The sequence below is a fragment of the Alligator sinensis genome, unplaced genomic scaffold (assembly GCF_000455745.1).
Source record: "Alligator sinensis unplaced genomic scaffold, ASM45574v1 scaffold1381_1, whole genome shotgun sequence".
Classification (NCBI taxonomy): Eukaryota; Metazoa; Chordata; order Crocodylia; family Alligatoridae; genus Alligator; species Alligator sinensis.
The window spans coordinates 241,844-247,647 of NW_005843000.1; positions in this window are offsets into that span (position 1 = coordinate 241,844).

Sequence of the window (5,804 nt, forward strand, 5' to 3'; positions counted from 1 at the left end):
GGGGGAACTGCACCCCAAATTCTTAAAAACAAAACACCTGTCACATCTATGTGTTATAACACAGGGGGGTCAAAACTGCAGGGGTGGTAGCCTATGCTGAGGCCACAAAGCCTGCCAAGCTTCATGAAGATCGGTGCAGGGGTTTGGGGTACCTGCCCCTCAAGATGCGGACAAGCAAAACTGGTGCCATGGGTGACACCGCGTGTGTGAAGGCGCAGCGGGGTGACAGCTGCAGGGATGGTGGCCCCTGATGAGGCCACGACGCCTGCCAGCTGTTGAGGAGATCGGCGCAGGGGGGCTCTGGGGCCCTGCACCCCTAGCTGCTGATGGACAACACTCGCGCCGTGGGTGATTGTGGGACTGACCGTCTCTGTCTTGGAGCGTGGGAGACGCTACTGCAGGCCTGGCTGCTAAGTTACTGGGTTACCAGTTACCAATCAACCATGATTCACTCAGGGACCAGCTCAATACACAGGGGCTATCTTTTTCAAACTTGGCAGGCCCTGTGGCCTCACCAGGGGCCACGATCCGTGCAGTTTTCACGCCCCTGTGTTGTAGCACATAGACAGGACAGGAGTTTAGTTTTCAAGAATTTGGGGTACAGTTCCCCCCAAATCCCTGCACCGATCTTCTTGAAACGTGCCAGATTTCATGCTCTCAGCAGAAGCTACCATCCCGGAAAGTTTCATCCAAACTGGATGAAAAAATAACAAAGTTATAGATATTTCATTAATTCCCCCATTATACCCTATGGCCAGATTGCCGAGGCAGCTCTGAAGCTTTGGAGCCGCTTCGGCCGGATCGAGGCGGAAACCCGGTCCGGAGCTCCAGATCGGATCGTGGTCATCCAAAGCAACTGGATCCAAAGTCGGATCAGATCGCTGCTGACTTGCACAGGCCTACTATTTATGGTCCCTGAGCTGGAGGGCTACCCTTTCCAGCCCGCAAAGACCTTTGGTTCAGGCAAGGAGGTCAAGAGCACCAGAGGGACAGGGACATAGCAAAAGGGCCGGTGAACATGAAGATGCTGCAAAGCTTTAGCTTGCTTCTTTTCTACAAGAAAGAGCGTTGGGTTTAGCTCTGTAAGTGGATCCAATATCCAAATTCTGAGGGTTGCTTCCTGAGTCAGAGAGACAGACGTGAGACATGGTCAGCAGCTGTTTGTCAAATTTTACCATCATCTTTCTCAGCACATTTGCACCAGTGAGCTAGATTGTGCACGGATCTGCTTCTGTTCATTTCTAAGTCCGTCAGTAAGGCCCCACTGGCCTACACCAGAACCCGACCTAATGATGTAGGCCCATCAACTCTTCACTGCATAATGCTCTACTCAGGAAGGCTCCTAAGTGCATGAATTTCTGCTGCTGGGCATGGCTGTGACTGCCAAAGTCCTAACGGCTGTCCTCTGCTTTGTGTCTATCCCATGCCAAAGCCCTTTGGTGGGCGTTTCATGAATAGCTGATCCTCTGTCTGTCTCGCCGGCACCTCTAACCCACACAAAACTTGATGGAGGCCATATTTCTTGCTCTTGCCCACAAAGCCCAAGCTTAGGGTATTTGCTTCAGATGTTGGAGACCCTCGTTTCTCTAGGAGGATAGGTGCTAAATATGCATTGGGCTGGGAGGAGAGAGAAATGGCAATACCCCAGCGAGCAGGGCATTTACATGGCAAATGGGAGATCTGGCTTTGCTTCCCTGCTCCTATGTCTTGCACTTAAAAATGTTTTTTAAACCTAGAATTGACACAACACTTGGTTGATGAATAGCAGATAGGCTTGCTTTAATAACGACCAACAAGCTACAAAACTAAATGACAGAAAAATACTCTTTCCTAATATAAAATGAGCTATTAGTCCTTGTATTATCTTAGCTGTGAAGAGATCTTTACCCAATGCAGGCAGGCCTCACTGCGGGGATCCTTCGCTTATCAGCTGGTTAGCAGGATGGCTTCTCGGTCTTCCCTGGACTGCACACATCTTGCTGGAATATCTGCTTAGTTTAATATTGTTGAATTGTATAGCTTCAATGCATCTTTCCTTGATGGTTGGCTGATTAAAGGCCAGACAAAATGAGGAGGAAAAGGGTGACCATTATATTACAATTCTTAAATTGCCTGGTTCCAGTTTTTGGATTTGCCTAGGTGTGAAGACTCGTGTTTCTTGCAGCCACTGCAATTAAAGGCCAGCTACATGGGATGGGCCTGGACTGGTCAAACAGGATACCTAGAGGCATTCATTACTGGGTCTGCCTTTGGGTATTTGTTTGTCAACAGGGACGTACATTGAATGAGTGAGACATTTGTAACACCTTAGACGTTGGATGCCTGTTTTGAGGAATGTGAGGATGTCACATACAGGACATTTTTCCTGTACTCAATGCACCTTTTACAGGTTTTGCTTGAAATGCATATTTAGTCTTTTGTTTTCTTTAGTTGCCAGTTCAATTAAAATGCATATATAGTTTCCTTGCCTTCTCTAGTTACACTGGCTCAGCCTCTTCCTCTGGCTTTCTTAGCTTGGAGAGTCACATGTGGTGAGCGTCAGGTCTCTGCCAACAATTTTAACCATCGCTTTTATTATTTTATGGCAAGGGTCTGGTATCGGGTACCTCAAGCTCCACTGGCTCGATGCCTAATGGGTTGCAAGCCATTAGCGGAGTTTGATTTTCTTGTGGCACGCTTGTTACTACAACCCAGTCTTGCCCCAGCCATTTTCTTGCATTTTTGTGCAAAACACACTGTCCAAGCTTTCACAGTTTTCATAAGCAGCACTATGAAATCAAATAGTAGCACTAATGCATATTTTTTATGAATAGATTAACTGATGCAACCAAGGGGACTGGCAAGATACCATGGGATTCCTTGTAGTTTAGAGCATTCCCCTGGCTTAAATCCACCCAAGCAGAGGGGTGGGTTTCCCAGGTCCCAGGCAAGTGCACCATGAACTCAGTTGCCAGGGGAAAGCCAACCTCTTTTGGGTGGACTGACCTTTCATCAGGCACCTTGCTGCCAGAGGGGGCTCGTGGCGTGAAACCCATGTGCAGATGGTTGCTCCCTTCATCCCGGAGGCTGGTGCCTCTGTCCTTGGAGAGCTTGGGACCGATGTCCACCTCTCTTCTCAGCAGTCTGGGTCTTGTGAATGCTGCTGGCAAGCACCACGACTCCTGTGCGTTGTGTGGTGCAGCCTTGGGCCCGGCTAAGCAGGGTGCCTTGGACTAAGGCAGTGCAGAGCTGAGTGCTGCAATGCTTGAGTCCCCTTGAGTATCTAGCCCCAGATGATGGCACGGGCAGTTTATATTGGCTTGGGAAGGGTATCATGCCTCTTCCTCCTTGACTGCATGGGTGGCAGGACGCTGGTGAGACCTAGCTGGGGAGCAGCTCTGATAAGCTACCCTTGGCTGTGTCCACACAGTGAACACAGTGCTCGCAAGTGCTCCAAGCTACCCACTAAAGCATAATCGCCTTCAGACATTGCTTTAGTAGGGCTAATTCACGTGGATGAGCAAGTCACGATTCGTCGGCCCTTCACGGCAATGAGCCTGGTATGGTATAAGTTGACCATTTGGATAAAGCTTTGCGTGCAGAGATAAATTATAAGACCCACCAAGTGTTGTCATTGGCTTTACTCTCACCATGCACTGCAATCATTTCTTGCTGTGTTGGCATGGGGCAGGCATCCCCGGCCCCACTTGAGAGGGGTATGGTGCATATTTATCCTTATCATGGCTTAAGGTTGGCCTTGGGAAGGGGGCACTAGGGCCTTGCTACTGTCTCACTCCCATCTGTCAGCACACAAATGGTTTGTCTCCGACCCCACAACTATGCCCCACAGCTGTCGCACAAACAGCTGAGCAGCCGCACGTACACACATGCTCAGCTGCGGCTACGAAAGGTCGCTCAAATCCTGCTCCTGACCTGCGTAACCCGGGTTTCGGGAACAGCTATCCTCCAGCTGTATTTATATTAAGAAATACCCATTTTCTTCTCCACTGGACGCTGTGGAGGTCTCAGCAGGAGCACAATGCAAGAGGCGGATGAACTAGAGGAAACCAGAAAATAGTGATGGAAGGACGAGAGATTCAGAAACCAAGGCCTATGCAAAGAGATGAAAGGTGTTAGGATTGTTGGGTTTGGAGAAGAACAGAAGGAGGAGTAGGTAGTTTTCCCTGGTGTTATATATCCCTTTTTCTCTATTTCATCCTGTTCCTCCTGCCTATATCCCTTTGCACATTATTAAACAATCCACTCTTACCTTAGTTTTCACATCCTTCCTATATCAGCAGCCTGTTTTTTCTGTCTGAAGCTGGCCATTATATGCATTTCTTAATCTCCCCTCACAAGTCCCCTAAAGTGATTTCTTTGGGGAGCAGAAGAGGAGAGAATGGTTTTTATCTCTGCTTATGGCAGCAGCAGTCCAGATGCATGGAATTACAACAGCAAAAGTGTAATAACGGCCTGCTGTCCTCAACTGGCTCCGTTTCCTTACCAGCAGGATGCTCCTTGCTAATGGAAAGATAATGAGGAAGGAACAGGCTCATGTTCGAGGTTGTGCTGTGCCTGGAAAAATCTTGATGTGATTTTCCATGTAGGAAATAGATGTATGGACCTTCCCCCCGACAGCAGGAAGGAGCCGGTGCCTGAACATAAGCGAGCCAGGGTATCACAGCAGTTTGCATTCGGCAGCGTAGCAAGACATGCCATTGTTCCAGCTGAGAGGCTGGGGGATTGTTCGGCTCCGCCGTGGTCAGAAGTAGAACCGCAGATCCTAAGCAGCGTGATTGGCCTCGCTGTTTATTTTTGCACGGTGCCATTTGCGACCGGCATTACAAGGCAAAGTCCTGTGTCAGGGGGTTTTCACTCTTGCACACAGCACCGATGAGTTTTCAGCGAGGGCTTGGGAATCAGGAAGATTAAGAAACATCTGACTCAACTGGGTGAACTGCCGGGACAATAAGACTTTGCACTTATTCATCTGAGGAACTCATTGTGCTTCAGGAGAGTGGGGGAAGGTGGGTAGTAGACTGGATGGCCAAGGAGAGCACTGCTGACCTCCGAGTCCTGACTGTGCTGTGAAGCTTTGGCTGTTTAATATATGTTGGGAGGCTGCCTTACGACTCCCTGGGCATGGTTAGCTGGGACCTCTGTCCCCATGTGTTCCCAGACCCCCTGGGGGTCTCCCAGTATGATGGGTGCTCCCAGGCACCCTAGCCTTATGGGCTACGCGTGGCTCCTACCAACCCCCAATACCACACTCCAAGCCTCGCTGATGGGATAGACGTTGGTGTGTCTCTCTGTACGTACCCTGCCCGTCTCTCGGGCCTTCTCTATGCACTCGCCCACTCTCTGGGGCGTCCTGTATATACTCGCCCGCTCTCTGGGGCCTCCTCTCCGAGCCCCCTCGGGGCCTCCCTGTAATGTCGCCCCCTTCTCTGGGGTCTTCTCTAAAATAACATAGCCCGCTCCGGGACTTGCTCCCGAGTCTCCGGTCCTCTAGGCCCACCGCACTGCTACCCTCTCTTATGCGGGCTCACCGCACTGCTATCCCTTTTTTTTACCGGGGACCACTGCAGCACCTTGCCCTGCTCCTCGGGTGCCGTGCTGCTAACCCCTTTCGTTGGGGCCCACCGCAGCACCTTACCCCTGTCTGAGGTCTACCGCTGTGCTAGCCTTCCACCGGGCTCGCTACGCCCGCCTCGGGCTCCTCAATAAGGCGCTCTCCCTATAGATTCATAGATGTTAGGGTTGGAAGGGACCTCAATAGATCATCGAGTCCGACCCCCTGCATAGGCAGGAAAGAGGGCTGGGGC